Below are 17,631 nucleotides of genomic sequence, written 5' to 3' on the forward strand. Positions count from 1 at the left end.
CGGTCGCATCCGTGCTGCAGCCTCGCGCAGCCCCGCGCTGTTTCAAACGGAAAGAGGAGAACGACGCTGGAGACCGGCGGGCCCCAGGCTCCCCCCGCCCCCCCCTTCCCCGCTCCCGTCGCCCGCCGTCGGCCGGTGGCCCGGGTCCGGGCGGGCGGGCGGGCGGCTCTCCGCGCGCCGGCTCCACCCACACCTAGAGGGGGGCGCCGACCCGCGCGCTCCGGGCCCGCCGCCCGCCCGCTGCCCGCTCGCACAGCGTCGCCTACAGGCCTTCATCCCCACAGTTAAGGGAGCACCAACAGCACCGCCAACAACAACAACAGCAACAACCACCACCACAACCACCACCACCACCGACCAGAGAAGGTCCGCATATTCCCAGAAACCAGAGCATCACAGACACGATTCCACTTCAGTCCAGCTGGGACGCTGCTCCACCTCCGAGCGTTCGCCTTCTCGCTCCGCAGAAATAATGCAGAGACGGGCGTAGAGTCCGGCCTCTCCGGAGGCAGGTGTGGGGGAGGGGGGCGGGGGTTACGATACATCCATCCACCAGACTGCAGAGACACCATTACAAAGAAAAAGCAAAAAAAGGCAAAAAAAAAAAAAAAAAGAAAAAAAAAAGCACCGTCGCCGTCGAATCGCGGGCAGAGTCCTCTCCCCGGCCGCCCCGAGCTCGGCTCCCTAAGCGAATGGCCACCAGCCGGGGCAGCGAGCTTGGCCTGCGAGGCGGCTCGGGCCTGAGCGCCCCGCACGCGCCCTTCCTCCTCCTCTTCCTCCTCCTCCTCCTCCTCCTCAGCACTCGGGCCCCGCTCCGGTCGGCCTCCGGGAAAATAAAGACCGGGGAGAGCCGGCCCGCCCGCCCGCGCGCCTCAGCGAACGCGCCGCCCCGCAGGCTCCACGCTACGCGGCAGCATCTCCGCAGTCGCCCCGAGGAGGACACGGGCGCCCTGGGCGCGGGGCGGTGCGGCGCGGCCGAGGACGCGAGCCCAAGTGGCGGCGGCAGCGGCGGCGGCGGCGGCGGCGGCGGCGGCGGCGGCGGCGGCGGCGGCGGCAGCGGCGGTGGCGGAAGTGGAGTGGGGAAGAGGGGGTGGTTGTTAGTGTTTGGCGCCGGCGGAGGGAGTCATTCCTGCAGCTGCACTTCCGGTCGGCATTTTGTTCTGAGAGGGAGAGACGGAACGAGAGAGAGACACACACAGGGCTCCTTCCCCCCCCGCCCTCCCCCCCCTCCCTCCGTCGGTACCGACTCACCCGACACCACCAAGCCGCAGGGAGGGACGCCCCCGCCGACAGGAGGATTGGTTCCCGGGCCGGCGGCGATGCCCCCCCGGTAGCTCGGGCCCCCGGTCGGGTGTTTGTGAGTGTTTCTATGTGGGAGAAGGAGGAGGAGGAGGAAGAAGAAGCAGCGATTTGTCTTCTCGGCTGGTCTCCCCCCGGCTCTACATGTTCCCCGCACTGAGGAGACGGAAGAGGAGCCGTAGCCACCCCCCCTCCCGGCCCGGATTATAGTCTCTCGCCACAGCGGCCTCGGCCTCCCCTTGGATTCAGACGCCGATTCGCCCAGGTAAATTCCTGCTCTTTATTTCGGCGGCGGCGGCGGCGGCGGCGCCAGGTCCTCAGCGTCTCTCCTCCTCGCTCCCCTCCCCGCCGTTTCCTTAGCGGCCCCAGGTCTCCTCCGCGGGCGAGTCTAGAGTTCGCTCCTCTCTGGTGGCAGCCGCCCTGGGTGGCGGTGGTTTTGTACTCTCTCCCGGCCGGCTCCGGTGGCGGGGACTGGGCTCCTGCCGGGCGGCCGGGGAGGCGTAGGCCCGGCGGAGAGCGCAGGCCGCGGGCCAGCGGAATCTACTTGAGCTCGGGGATTAGGAGAGCTCCGGGCTGAGCGGAGCTGCTGCTGGTCGGTGACAGGCCTCGCCCGGGAGAAGAGCCGTAGCTAGTGAGGAGGCGGAAACAATACAACTCACGGCGAATGTGCCCAGATCGTCCCCATATTTACAACTTTCCTGGTCCGGGAGTGGGGAACGTCCCAGTGAAACAAACAACCCCCCTTCTTCCCCCTGTGACCCCATGAAGGGAGGAAGTAGTTTCAGTTAGTGAGACAAATGTAAATACTCAGACGCGGATCCAGTGGTAATTCTTGCCCTGTGTGAAACTTGTTTGGGCGTTAGAAAGTTAATAAAGACTCGTTTTCTTTTCCTTTCTTTCTTTCTTTCTTTTCTTTTTTTTTTTTTTAAAGAATTAAATCGCCCACATGAATACTGAATGTAGAAAGCCACAGGGTGGTAGACACCGCATATGCCCCCCCGCCCCCCCCCCCCCCCCCCCCGCCACACACCACCACCACCACCACCACCACCACCAAGAGCTTTTATGTTGTTGTTTGACAGTGTGGGTCGCACATGGACTTTTTTATTCAAAGGCAAGTGTAAAGTACTTGACAGGTTTACCCTGGCACTTTAGATTTGTGTGCGTTATATAAGGACGATTTTAAACGACTATACGTAAAATACTCAGGTACTTCCTGATCTCAGCGTGGAGATGCATGGAAAGAACCCTGAATGTTCTGAGAATTGTACCGAGGTACAGGTAAAAACCAATTTTCTTTAAAAGCGCAGAAATTAAAGTTAGGCTTCAAATCCCAGGGAGGCTAAAAAAAAAAAAAAAAAAAAAAATGTAGAAGGTGCCATCCTTTCATGTCAGGGCAGATCTTCGTGAGGTCCCAGGATTGTCATTGGCTGTTTGTGCCCATGATGTTTGACTGTGTAATGAGAGAGGTGTCATTTTAATAGGTCAAATGTATCTGTAAATGCTAGAGAAAAATATCAGTTCTGCCTTAACAAATTCCAGTTCACGAGTAAGTTAAGTGTTCACAGCTTGTTTATTGAGGCGTTGGTAAGGTAGGTTAGTATAAGGGGAAAACGATCAATTTAAAAGTCCTCAGCCATACAAATTGCATAGAAAAAAAGAAATGTACCTGGCATTAGACTCTTTGGATACTTTGTCTCACATTAACTGAGGGAAAACTTTCACTGGTTAGAATGAAGCAACACTGATCAACAAAGTCCCTTGTTTTACTAATGGGTGTTACATTAGTTCGGAATTTTGGTGTCTCATTAAATTATTATTGTCATTGTAGAATAAGTAACTTTTCTGAAGGTTATTTTTGAGTTTAGCCCTCTGCTTAAAATAAATTGTTCCACATTTCTGGCAAACGTATGGATAAATGTTAAAAAGAGTGAAGTTAATATAGCTGTCACGTACTAGGCATGTTTTTAATGCTATAAATCCGTGTAGTAGTCAGTAGCGTGTCCGTGATTTGTATTGGTCAGGGAGCAGTTTGAATTTTAAAAAGCCTGAAGCTCCTGCTGAGCCCCAATCCCGGCCTCCCTCCCTCCCACTAATCTCCCATTCCTGTCTTTGTGCTGCCTGCTCCTGTTAGACACTGTTTGCTACAGGGCCTCAGGCCTACACCGGGTGGGGGGCAGGCGAATGGGGTCTTGCTGGGGGGAGGGAATACAGAAGGGAGGAACACTTCACATCTGAAGCTGAGGGTTTGGGACTTTGGGGGAGCAGCCGGGTAAGGGTTTCAGTCTAAATGTTCGAAAGGCCCTTATATGAACCTGTGATGCCTTTACAACTTTTATTTAAAAAAAACACGGAGACGTATGTCAAAGGATGAACATATTTCTACTAAAGGTAATGGAAAAGAGGAGTTCTGCTTGCTTAGTTTTCATCAACAGAAACAACTTATTTTTAGTGCTTTATAGTTAAAGGGAGCTTTCTGACACAGATGTTTGAATCAGTGTGTTAGATATCTGTTTATGTGAATGATTTTTTTTTTTCTTGTGACTTTGGAATTAAAGTGAATTAGTTCTTACCAGATCTTATTTTCCTAATTCTACATATTTAGTGTTCTGTAAGTAGTACAGGTCGTGTGATAGCTTTCATTAAGATAGCATAAAACATTTTAAATAAAGTAAACTGAAAATATGTGGGTTTTTTTTTTCCAAACCAATTACATGGGTTATTTTTAAAGGAGGAAACATTGTAAAGCTCAAACAAAACCTAAACTTGAACTTTAAAATTTTGACAACTTAGTTGGAAGGAATACTTTGTATTTCCCTAGAGATTATGAATACTCTGTTCTACCTCCCCTGTATTGGTTGTATGGATAGTCACCAAGTGGCTATTTTTGCATTTCTACTATTATTATTATTTTAATTTAGTGAAAGAAGACCCTATGAGTGTTCAAGTCATCTTTTAATGTTAGTTGTATTATTGGAGAAGTAATTCCTAGCATTATTCAACAGTGTGTTTATTGTTTTTCTTGAGTCTGCTGTTACCAATAACTTATAATAATTACTTGAAAAGAAAGCAATTCTAAAGTAGTGAAAGTCTAGTAAATCAAATTAAAATTGAGTATTAAATACTTAGTTATTTTTAGTGTTTGGAGAAGAGTGCATAGAATGCTGTTTCTTGAAACCGTTTGACAATTTGTTTATGAAGTTACTGGAAAGCATTTTGAACCTGTGCTAGGGATCATTATAATACTGCCCCCTTTAAGAAGAAAAAAGTTACATTTGAAGAAAGAAAGATTGTCTACTTCAGATTATCTTTGGGGATGAAAAGTGAAAGTTTTTAGTATGGTAGTAAGCCAGGTTTGGGTTTTTTCCATAGCAATCACTATTAAGTTTCAGAAATTTGACTGTGAGCAAAGCTATACCAATTCAAATATGAAATCTTTATTTGGAAGCCTGACTACCCCCACCTCAAACATGTATTTTCTAAGACTTCCTATATTGATTTGATATTCAATTTTTTTGGTACTAATCCATCATCAAATTGCCATAGAAACATTTGAAATCACCTATTTTATATTTTGGCATTCTTATTTATATTGATGTAAAATTTAATAATACAAGAATAAATAAAAACTAAAGAATTTGAGGTTTATATAATTCCATTTAACTTTCTCCACCTCGCAGCTTATTAGGAAATGGATAGTTTGTGAGTAATTCTGGAATTTTAAAATATGATTTTAGGTTTATATGAAGTGATTGGGAAGACTGAGGTAAATAAAAATTCCTTTTGGAAAAATGTAACTTCAGTGTTGTCGATCACATTTATTTGCTATAAAATGAATAGGAAATTAATGACTGGGAACTGTAAAAAAAAAAAACAACAACAACAACCTAGTAATGAACTCTTTAGTTGAAGATATTTATTTTAATATCTTGAACATATTAGGTGGGCTTTGGTGGTAATTTATGGTACTATATAGCTGCCTTTAAAAATCATTTCAACCTATACTTTTTAAGCAAAGTTTCTATTTTTAGTAGTTGTCATTTATAATTATTCTTTGAATTTTTAAAAGGATTCTTTTTCAAGGTGACCTGAGTTCATTTTTAAATGTTCCCATTGCCCTGTGAGAGAAGTGACTGGCATGATTTCCATTTTTTGATGAAAAACTTGATACTCAGAGGCCATATTAATTTGTATAGATTCATGTTTTTGGTGAGAATAAGGGATTCTCTTGTTTTTACTAGTGTTTTATTAGACTATATTGTTTTAAGAAAAGTGTGAGCTCTGGTCCTGAAGCTAGGTATTGCTGTTGCTCAATACTGACACTGATACCTTATGTGACTTTTTTCAATTACCTGGGTCCAAGGTGCTTTTTCCTCTTCTTTTAGGGAGATATAATACCTGTCTCTTGATAGTATTTTCCTGATATGAAAATAGTACTTTTGCATTAGAAATCCTGACCTTGTGTGTATGTTTGGTGTTTGAATGACTGAATTTATTTACATTATGTTCCTCTTAAAGAATGTAAGTCAGTTAACTATATTTGTAGTAAATATATAGTGACTCCTGAAAGTGTTTTTATAAAGTGGAATTTTAGTGTTTCTAGATGATTTAAAGGCAGTTTTAAAAATACCATGACTCTTTATTTAAGGTCATCATTATCATTTTAAAAAGTATTTTGTTTGCTCAGAAATTTTTTCCCAAGTGATAAAAATGATTTTAGATACTTGTCTTATTATTTTGTTCAGTGTAAATCTAGGGTCAGTTTTGATGAATTGAGTTTTGTCAGAATGCATTGTTTTAAGGCATATTTCTTTCTAATTCCAAAGTGATACTGTTAAAAGACATTATTTCTTAATATAGCATTGCCAGCTAGGTAAGATTATAAGGACTTAACATGTGCCAGGAATTGTGTTAAGTATGTCACCATAATACGATCTCACTTAACATAAGAAGCTCAGGAAATAGAAACAGTTATCCACAATTTAAAAATGAAGAAACAGAAACTGGAAGAGTTAGAAAATTGCCCATCGTCTTATAATTAGTAAATGATCAGTCTGGTTTATATTTTTTCTTAAGGATTTAGGATTGCACATTTCTAGTTTTAATAAAATCGTCATATTGTTTGGTTGCTCAGTTAACTCAATAATACTTAAAAGTCATGTAGTCAAGGAACTTGTGTACTTTAGGCAAAGAACTAAAATAGAATTCAGACTGTATATCCTATATATAATGTTTTTGAAATCAGCAAATCTTTGCTATCTTATATTTTAGTGTATGTTAAGCAGTCTGTAATTTTTACTTTTGTTTATTGAGTTGAAATTGTCAAAGCATCTATTTCTAGAAAGGGAAAATTCAGCTTTAGAGAGTGATTTCATTCATACATATGTATATGACCAATTGTAATATAGTAGATGAATCTATAAATTAGTATGACTGGTAATTTTTTAAAATTCTAGTGTTTATATAGCCAAAGACTGTTAGTCCTTTCAGAGTCACCAACTTGGGAAGTTGTGTGCTTATTCTAGAGCTTTGCCATGTAATCTTATGGAGGGAGATTCCTTTAGTGAATACTTTTAGAGTTTTTGAGATGGTCTTTTTTTTTTTTTTCTTTTTTGTCCTTGATGGCAAATCTTTATCTTCAGGGGTGAATTTGAGTTGTAGAGGCAGTAAAAAAACAACTTAGAACTTAGTTTAGGAGGACTGAGATTTAATAAGATCTTTTTTGTGTCAGACACTGTATTGAGTGGTTTAAATTTGTAATATGTAATATTATTGAGTCATTTCCATCTACCATGAATCTGCATATAAAATGAGTCTGGTTGTGTGTATTATTCTAAGATACTTGAGAAAACTAAGGTATAGGATGTTTGAATGACTAGCCTAGGGTCCCGTAGCCAACAAATGGAAGAAAGTAGAGGAAAGACTCCAAAATTGATGCCTTACCTATAACCTTAACCACTACACTGTATATCATGTTTTGAACCTCTTAGCTACCCAGTGAGGTTAGTGATGTGTTCTTGTTTTACAGACCAGGAAATTGAGGCTCATCGTATTAAAGAACCTTGTCCAGGGTGGCAAATCTAGCAAGTGTTAGAGGTAGGATTCCAACCCGATATGGCTAATTCTAAAACATCTTCCATTCTATCACCCTGCCTCTTCAAGATTTATAATACATTCTTTGATGAAAAGGGTAGGCTTGGTTATAAAGCAGTGAAACTTTTTATGTATTATGAAGAGGAATTCTAAAATGTTTTGGTTACGTATAGATGATTGATTATTTGAATAGTCTTTTCTATAAAATACCTTGTTAGTTTACATCTCATCTATTACACAGAAGGTATCCACAAATATGTATCTAAGTACGATATGCATGCTGTATTTATGGAAATTGGCAAAATATGGAAAGGGCACTTTATAATTTTGTGATTCACTTATTTCTTATAAAAATGTCAGGTGTTAAAAAATATTCCAAAGACCGCATTAAACTTCCAACATAGTTTATGTAGGTAAATTGTTTTGCCATCTTACATGTGTGTAACATCAGTTAATGTGAACACACCAAATTTCTAAAGTGTTCTTTTGTATATATTTGCCTTTTGGCAGAAAGGAAAAACATTTTCAGTATGCAGAAACATGGAATTAGCATTAATTAATTTACTAAAATAGTTTTTTACACTTTTACCTCTCCCAAGAAATTTAGAAGCTATGACATAATTTTGAAATACTCAATTCCTTTTTGTTGCAGTTATTTGGATCATTTGTACTTCTCAGTCCTTTGGTCTTACGCTGATGAAATGTATACTTGTTAAAAAACAGTACTGCTATTAAAACAAGTTATTGATTCTAGGTATCCTAAAAACTTACAGTGTTTGAAACTAATGCATTATTTAAATTTAAAATATAGTTTACTGTAAACATACTAATCTTTAAGATTTTATATTTGACTTTTTAATTTGTGAAACAAAAATGTCCTTGAAATTAATCTTAATAAGGAAGATACATTACTGACTTTTCTGAACATTTCTACTTGGCAACCTTTTCAAGAATTTTAAACAGGGTTTTAGTTGTCTTTATTTGATAGGATTGTGGCTTGCCAATTTCCATCTAAAGAAATTGATCATATGAATTAGGCTCCATGTAATTTATTTTTTTCTTGGTAATGACCAAGTTGAAATTTTATATGAGTGTAAGTTGGGTATAACTCCCCCTCATCTTTTTAAATACCATTCTTAAAAAATTGATACACATGGTTTTTTCCCCTCAGTTTCTGCCTCTGTCTCAGAAAATTCTAAAGTTGAAAGTTAAATGTAATGCCCTAAAAGCTACTGTTAATCATTCTTTCTCCTTTAAGAAAAGAATTAAGAACCTAGTATGCCGTAACCTACCTTCAGGTTATCTTGAAAGACATACATGACATATACTTTTAATTTAACTCTATTAATTTTTTTACTCTTTTGTCATGTGTTTGTTCCTTTCTCTGTCAATATCCTAAGCAAAAAGTTTTTATAGCATAGTGAATACAGGTGGTGGTGTTAATGTGAATGGTTCTGTAATGTATTATTTTCCTTGATGAAATCTTGAACAGTTTGAAAGTCCTCAAATTCTGAGATCTTCATAAGTTCAAAATGCTAGTGAGAAAGTATTGATATTAACTGTAAAAACATATATTTGTATAGCAATCCTGCTTTCTTCTGTAGACAGTGTGTTACTTCTCAAAATGTCCATTCACAGACCAGAAATTTCTTTTAAGGAGAAAGAGAAAGCATGGCCTTTTTTGTGAGTTTCCATGTTATAACATTTATCAGTTTATTACTTGTATCTCTTTGATAAAATAATGTGTTCCAGTGTCTGTAAGCCATACTGAATACCAGCTGAGAGCAAGAAGACATATTATTTTCATCTCTATGTCTGTAATACCATTACAGTGCTTTTCCTGTTTTGCAAGTATTCAATACATTTTTGTTGAAATGATTAAAATTGAGCTATATGATATTTCCTAAAGAAACATTTCTAAATCTAAAATTAATGGGTGGCAAGTGTATGTTTGTGCTAATTTAGAAGTAGATTTATATATATATATATATATACATATATATATATGTATATATATATATATAATCTTAAGGCTTCTTGCTTCTTGAGTAAGACCATTTTATTTACATACATCCTTAACAATGCACACATAACAACTTGTGTGTAAAATTAAATCAAAAAGAAAAACTCAAAACAGTTCCTTTTTTAGTTGTTAGTAAGGATTGTAAAGTATAGGAAGGAGTTTTTGTCTTGGTCCCTTGAGCAATAGAATTGGGAGTAAGATACCGAGGAAGAGTGTCCAAATAACTTTATTTTAAGCTCAAGATTGATTGTAGTTTTAATTTTCTTTGCTAATTTATGTATTGTGTATGATAACAATGTGGATAAGTTAACTGTAATGAGAAATACAGTACATTAAAAATGCTATTCACGTAAGATAGAGATATGACTGAAAATTTTTTTTTAATTTAAAGCTTATTGTGGTGCAATTTACACAGTAAAATTTCACTTTTTAGGTCTACAATTTGATGAGTTTTGAAAAATGTGTTCAGTCTTGAAACCTCCACCACAATCAAAACATAGAATGTTTTCATCACCCCAAAAAGTTGCCTTATATCCTTTTGTAACCAGTGTCCTACCCCTGTTCCAGCCCCTGACAACCACATATTATTTCTGTCCTTATAGTTCTGTCTTTCCTAAAATGTCATACAAATGGAATTATACAATATGTAGACTTCTGTGATAGGTTTCTTTTGCTTAGGATAAGGCTCTCGAGATTCACCCACATTGTTTTATGTATTAGTAGTTTTTTGGTGACTGCATTTTGAAATTGTGTTAGAATACCCTTTAACTGTAGTACTACTGTCAAAAAAGACTGAATAACTTTAGATATTTCTCTCAGATCTTGAAGCTGCTTTATTTTTGGACATAATGTTACTTGCTCATTTTTACCCTTTTCCTCCAAAAAATTTGTAATTGACATTACTGGTAAGTGGCATTTATTTATATTAGTTAATTCTTTTCAAGGTAGATGCTCCATCAGCCAGGTAAAATAAACATTGCTCTCTCTTTCATCAAAATTAAAATAGGTAGCATCACATATTTTGAACATCTAGCACATAGAAACTAGAATACAAAATGAGGAAGGGTACAGTAATAATTCACCAAAAATTGAGTTCATGTTTTACTTTAATGTTTGTTGTTTATATTAAATATAGAGGATCAGTTATAGTGAAGAACAGTCGGTGCCTCTCTTTTAATGCTTAGAGTAGCAGTGCTGTTTACCGAAAAGATGGGGCAGATAATGAGTAAATTTATTTATTTGACCACCTGTTTTGTTTTTTCACCATTCCCTTTTTGAAACACCTTTCTCCCTTGGGTTCAGGGCTGTCTCTCCTTTTACTTCCTCTGTGAACTGACCTTTCATTTGTAGACTCTTGCTAGTTCTTCCTCCCCTGCCCATCCCATAAATATTGGTATTCCTAAAGTGGTTCTTAAGCCTTTATTCTATTCTGCCTTCCTGTTGATCTCACCTATTCATACAACTTTTTACATGCTTGCTACCTGTATGCTGATGACTTACAAATCTCTCCAGAATAATGTATTTCTCTTTGAGACAGATCCATCTGTCTACCAGGCACCTCCATAAATACTGTAAATTCAAAAGTATATAAATATGAACTCTTCCCTCAATTGTTCATTCTTACCACTCTTTCCTCAAAAAAGAAAGAAATCTGTTCTTAAAACTATATGAAGTAGGTGATTGTTTCCACCATCACCTCAGCTCCCTAAACTGGAAGGTTGGTGATCATGCTTCACCCTTCTCCTTTACCACACCTTCAACCCAGTTGTTTACCCAGTAACACCTCTGAATATCACTTGAATCCATCCCTCTTCTGTTTTTGATCTGTAAAGTGGGCGTGTATATACAGCTTGTCAGTTGGAATAACTTATAGCATTCTAAGAAGACTTAGAAGCAATTGTGAAAGATGTGTTTAGTGTTAGGATATTTTTTGTATGCTTGGGCTTTAGTATTTAAGGTATATACGGGGTGCCTGGCTGGATCAGTTGGAAGAGTATGTGACTTGAGCCCCACTTTGGGTATAGAGATTATTAAAAAAAACTTTTTAAGAAAATTAAGATGTAATCTTTATTAATATTCATGCTTTATAGCCTAAATGAGACTTTTCTATACACATTTCCACTAAATCTAAAATCTAGGTCCTTTAGACCTAGATTTGCAACAAACGAGAATAGTTTGTTGCCTTTATCCTTCCATACCTTACTTTTAGAGTACTGTAATTCATAAATGTATATATTCACTTCAATACTATGTTCATGTGTTAAGGAGCAGAGTCTGAATTGAAAGGAAACTAGGAATGTAGGAGGAAAGGGTAAAGGAAGAGCTTTTAAATTAACTTCCGTATACTGTGGAAACAAGTTCACTTGAATAACTCACTTTTATTGCAGATAACAGAAAACTAAAGAAACAAATACAATGGGATATGATACCATTCAGTTGCTAGATGTTCAGACATTTTTAATGGCGGGAGTCAGATATGTATGTTATAAATGTGTTCAGATATGTATGTTATAACTGTGTTACTCGCTTGTGAAGTTATTGCTGGTGGTTTTTATAATCTTACAATGTTTCTTCCTTAGAATATGAAGTTATTCCTTTCACTCCCCATTTGAACAAAAGGGTCTGCTTAGAGTAATTGGCTTAAGTATTCCTGAGTATCTTTTGTAAAGGACATATTACAGTGTGATAGTATCTCGAGAAACAAAGTAAACGTCTTCACTATATCTAGAGTTTATAATTAAAATAATATGTGCTGGGCCACCTGGGTATCTCAGTGGGTTAAGCATCTGCCTTCTGCTCAGGTCATGATCCCAGGGTCCTGGGATCAAGCCCCACAACAGGCCCCCTGCTCAACTGGGAGCCTGCTTCTCCCTCTCCCCCTGCTTGTTTTCTCTCTCTCTCCTGCTCTCTGTCAAATAAATAAATAAAATCTTTAAAATAATAGGTGCTATATTTTACGCTAGAGCTAATTACCATGCTTTTGAGAAAATGGGAGCAATCCAGAGGCAGTTTACAAAGGCTGATGGAGGAACCCTGTCTTTATTGAGTCTCTGGTACCTTGTACCTACAGTACAGCACCCACTCAACAAACAATTGTTGAATAAATGATTTTAAATTATATTTCAGTTTGGGGACGTAGGACTAATTGGAGTGACAGAAGATGGGTGGGGCTTGTTAAACGTTGAGTAAATTTGACAGAAGAAAGAAAGAAAACACAAAGCCCAGAAAAGGTAGGACAACATTTAAAGCAAAGAACTGATATAATTTAGTTAATTGATTGTATTTGGACAATTTCATTCGCTTAGCTGGATAAGAGAAAAATCTGTATACAAGGTGTTTTGGATTCTTTCTACTCTCTAATTCCTGTTTCAGCTTTGCTTCTGGTTTCAAATATTGCCTCTGTATTTCCATCTTCACTGATAAGGGACAAATTTTTAGGCTTAAGGCTAAAATGACCTGCAAAATCCAAATATACATAGTCAGAATTGAGAATTTATGGGAAAAGGAGAGAAGTATTATAGGTCTTTAGTCTTTTCCAGTTGTTTAAGGTTTGTAGTATATGTCAAAGTGCCATTACACATCTTCAGTATTCAAGTGAAGGGGCCTAAAAACTAGAATTTAAAATGACAATTTGCAACAAGTTTGTGACTGTCCTAGAATAAAGTTCAGTATCTGAATCTCTAATATGCTGTCTGTCTGTTGAGCCATGCTGCCACCTACATGATTTATCATATGATTTTAGTGATTCTGATTGTTTTCAACTAGAAGATAGCCACCAGAATTTTAGTGTTCTTTATAAAGACTTTATAGTTCAGCAATTCTCCATTCTCTTAGTTTTCTTAGAAAGTAAAACTACGTATAGTGTTCTAGTATGTTAAGTAAGGCTAAATTGTGGGATTTAGAACTTAGAATCTTTTAAGAACTTCAAAGTTAATGACTTCCCCCCCTTTTTTTTTCAATTATAGAAGCAGTGCAGAAAAAACTACATGCTATTTGTAAAATAGGAAAAATATCTATAATCCCATATTTTAGGTCTTTCCTACTAGGTTTTTAATTAAAATACTTATATGAATGTAATATTGGTTAAGCATGTATTTGTGGTATAAATTATACATACATAATCGTGTTTTCTCTAAAGGTTGTCTCATGAAGATTTTCCTAATTTCCTATGTAGTGTTCATAATTATTTGAAATGTTACCCTGGGGCACCTGGCTGGCTCAGTCAGGCAGGAGACTTGATCTTGGGGTTGTGAGTTCAAGACCCACATGGGGTGTAGATTACTTAAATAATAATTTAAAAAAACTTAAAAAGTTATCTAATATTTTGTCTGAGGATGAAGCCTAATTTCCCTAGTCATTCTGTTGGACATTTTATTTGCTCTCACTTTTTTCTGTATAAAAATAAGTCAGTGAAAAAAAATAGGCAGTGGACCATCTTTATATGTACTGTTCCTTCCCGCCCCTCTTGGGGTTTTATTCACTTAGAGTTGGGATCCGAGAAGTGGAAGTTGGGCCAAAAGTTTGAATATTTTTATGGCTCTTAATAGTATTTCCGGAAATAATAATAATATGTATTTCTGTAATCTGTATTTTCATTCATGTTTTAATTCATTCAGTAAATGCACTTTTTCCCCAATATATGCAAATTCCGTATTGAGATTATCCTTAGCACATTTAACTGTTCCTCTTCTCCACTGTTGTGTGATTTCTTTTCAATATATTTTTGAATTTCTTTTATTTTTTATTTAAAGATCTTTTTATTATTTATTTATAAGAGACAGAAAGAGAGAGAGGCAGAGACATAGGCAGAGAGAGAGAAGCAGGCTCCATGCAGGGAGCCGGATGTGGGACTTGATCCCCAGCACTCCAGGATCACGCCCTCGGCTGAAGGCAGACACTCAACTGCTGAACCATCCACGTTGAGATGGCCCCTCATGTTTTTGAATTTCTTGATGAAGAAAATCATAGGCTTTTTCAAACTAGGTGTATCATTTGGAGATATATAGTGAAATTAGCATAAAACCTAATCTAACCTAGCTGCTATCCAAGTGACATTTAGGCCAGTCATTAAGCTCATTTCTTCAATTGTAAACTGAAGGGATTCTCAGGTGGTCTCAGATTTTAAGAGTTTTATGGACAGCAAAGATAATGGAAAAAGGGAATTTAGATAAATTAGAACTTCCTAGAAATAGAGTGGTAGTTAAAGGATCATCAGTTTTTTATCAGGAAAAAAAAATGGTAAGGAGCTCTCTAGTTTGGAACATACTAAAAAGAAAAGTAAATTTTTAGGTAGGTCCTAGTACTTTTAGTATTTGAGGTATGAAATATCTAGTGTGGTGTGGACGTGGCCACATCTCATACTCATTCTCTTGTTCATCAAACATTGAGCGTTACCTGTGTCTCAGGAACTATAAGATATTAGAGATGATGAAATAAAAGACTTTAGCCTTGCCTTCAAGGATCTTTTTGTTTTGTTTCTGTTTTTGTTTTGAAAGAGCATGCATATGGTGGGAAGTGTGGGGGGAGGGGCAAAGGAAGAGGAAGAAAATCTTAAGCAGGCTCCAGGCCCAGCTTGGAGCCTCTCACAGGGCTCAATTTCAAGACCCAGAGATATGGCCTGAGCCAAAATCAAGAAATTAGATGCTTAACCAGCTGAGCCACCCAGGTGTCCTCTAGGATCTTAAAGTCATAGATAGATAAACAAAGATTATATTATAATAATCAAGATTAACAAAGGAGGAACACTGAGGGACTCACCTAATTTAGACTAGAGATGAGGTACAAACTAAGTTTTGAAAGCCATTAATTAGACTTGGGAACCTAGGGGGCTGGGGCAACAGTTTGATTTTGGAAACTGCAGATGCCTAGGTTATTGGAACATAGAGCTGGAAAAGGAGCATGCCATAAATATTTGAAGCTACAAAGAAGGTCAAGAGTCGACGTTATGAAGGAACATATATGCCTTTACAAATTCTGCATTTTGCTTTAAAAGCATTGGGAAACCAAGAAATTATTTAATAATGAAGTATGTTGCATTTGGAAAATACTTTTTTGGGGGGGCAGCAGTGCAGAGATTAGATAGGCAGAAAAAAAGGAGGCTAGGGAAGCTATTTAGGAATTGATGAGGTCCTCAGTTAAGACAGTGAGAATGTGGAGGAGGAAACTTACAAAATATGTTAAGGAAATAGCCTGGGTACAGTTTGGTATTTTTGTGTAGGTAAATTGGGTTATGGAGAATGAAAAGAGTCCAGGATGACTCTTTGATTCTGAAGTTTCATACTTGTGGGGCTTGAAATGTGGAGGTTCCATTCACTAAAGTCAGGAATATAGGAGGAAAAAGTTTTTAGGAATTGGACAGTGGTGGAATGCCTGGGTGGCTCAGCGTTTGAGCATCTTCAGCTCAAGGTGTGATCCTGGAGTCCTGGGATCGAGTCCCACATCAGGCTCCCTGCATGGAGCCTGCTTCTTCCTCTATGTCTCGGCCTCTCTCTCTCTCTCTCTCTCTCTCTCTGTGTCTCTCTTGAATAAATAAATAAAATCTTGGGCAGCCCTGGTGGCGCAGCGGTTTGGCGCCGCCTGCAGCCTGGGGTGTGATCCTGGAGACCCGGGATCGAGTCCCACGTCGGGCTCCCTGCATGGAGCCTGCTTCTCCCTCTCCCTGTGTCTCTGCCTTTCTCTCTGTGTGTCTATGAATAAATAAATAAAATCTTTAAAAATAAATAAATAAAATCTTTAAAAAAAGAATTGTACAGTGATAATGCGGAAGAAGGGAGAGAGATGATACAGTTTTAGGCATGTCAAGTTTAACCAACCTATGGGACATTCAGGTGTAAAGTGGATATGGGAGTCTAAATACTTGAGGTCTTCAGAGCTCAAAAGACATTAGGCTTTTCTTTGGCAAAGTATGTAATTATGAATTGGTCTATTAGAGTACTATTTTCATAAGGAAGACATTTCTAACTCTATGTAGGCCCTTTAAAAGGATATATAAAATTTAGCTTTAAAACCATGTTGAAATTCTAGGATTACTTTGTTGTCTCATCTGAGAATATCCAGTATAATAATCATTTTATTATTATAGTTCTGGTATATATAAATTAGAATAAGCACAAAGCTTTTAAAGTCAACATAAGTTAAATGACTTTTGACTGCCTATGAATTAGAATACGGTCTACCCAGAAAAAGACAAATATGATTTCACTTTCTTGTGGAATCTAAAAAACAAAACAAATGAATAAACAAAGAGCAGAAACAGACTCACAAATAATGGAGAACAAACTGATGGTTGTCAGAGGGAAGGGGAATTCAGAGGATGGGCAAAACGAGTGAAAGTGAGTGGGCAATAGAAACTTAAGGTTATGGAATGAGTAAGTTACGGGAATAAAAGTACAGCATAGGGAATACAGTAGATGGTATTATATTAGTATTGTATGGTAACAGATGGTAGCTGCACTTGGGGTGAGCATAGCATAATGTATAAACCTGTTGAATCTCTGTTGTATATCTGAAACTAATGTAACATTGTATATCAACTATATTTCAATAATAAACATTTTTTTTAAGATTTTATTTTATTTATTCATGAAAGAGAGAGGCAGAGACACAGGCAGAGGGAGAAGCAGGCTCCACACAGGGAGCTGGACTTGGGACTTGATCCCGGGACTCCAGGATCATGCCCTGGGCCGAAGGCAGGCGCTAAACCACTGAGCTACCCAGGCATTCCCAAAAAACAATTTTTTAATTTAAAAGGATACAAAAAAAGAATATAGTCTATGAAACACTATCACTTTTCACATTTTAGGCAGAATGGATATTGAAAAATATAGTAGCTTGGTCAAGTTGTTGTACACGTTAATGGTTATTTGAAAATGATTTTCAAGGCTGACCTAGAAGATCTCTTCAGTCTTAAATCAGGGTTAAAAGTGGTGTGGGTGATGCCATGTGTTTTTGTTTTTATTTTTTAAATCTTAGTTGGTTTAAATTACCAGAAGAGAAAAATACCATTTCTTCTTGAGGTTTTGTTTTTCAGGGTATGGATCATACATTACTATGAACGTAGAATAACAAAATGAATGTTCTTGTATGACTGCTTTCTATTGTACAAGGCTCTTCCTAGGGCCTTCCTGGTGTATTTGTTTATCCAGGTTAATCAGAACACTGCTTCTTTGGTTAGATTTATACTGAATCCATACACATAAGGAGATATTTTAGTGAGA

General features: G+C 38.2%; 1 protein-coding gene across 2 annotated transcripts in view; it reads left to right on the forward strand.

Moving 5' to 3' along the window:
- The first annotated feature begins 1,210 nt into the window (after positions 1 to 1,210).
- NIPBL (NIPBL cohesin loading factor) overlaps positions 1,211 to 17,631 on the forward strand; it is a 201,016-nt gene continuing 184,595 nt past the window's right edge. Inside the window, exon 1 of one of the 2 annotated variants that reach the window (XM_041750312.1) lies at positions 1,211 to 1,564. The gene's annotated coding sequence lies outside the window, so the exon portion shown is untranslated. The remainder of the gene's footprint in view (positions 1,565 to 17,631) is intronic. The other variant, XM_041750311.1, reaches the window with a different exon arrangement.

The sequence above is a fragment of the Vulpes lagopus genome, chromosome 3 (genome assembly GCF_018345385.1).
Source record: "Vulpes lagopus strain Blue_001 chromosome 3, ASM1834538v1, whole genome shotgun sequence".
In the NCBI taxonomy this organism is placed as follows: domain Eukaryota; kingdom Metazoa; phylum Chordata; class Mammalia; order Carnivora; family Canidae; genus Vulpes; species Vulpes lagopus.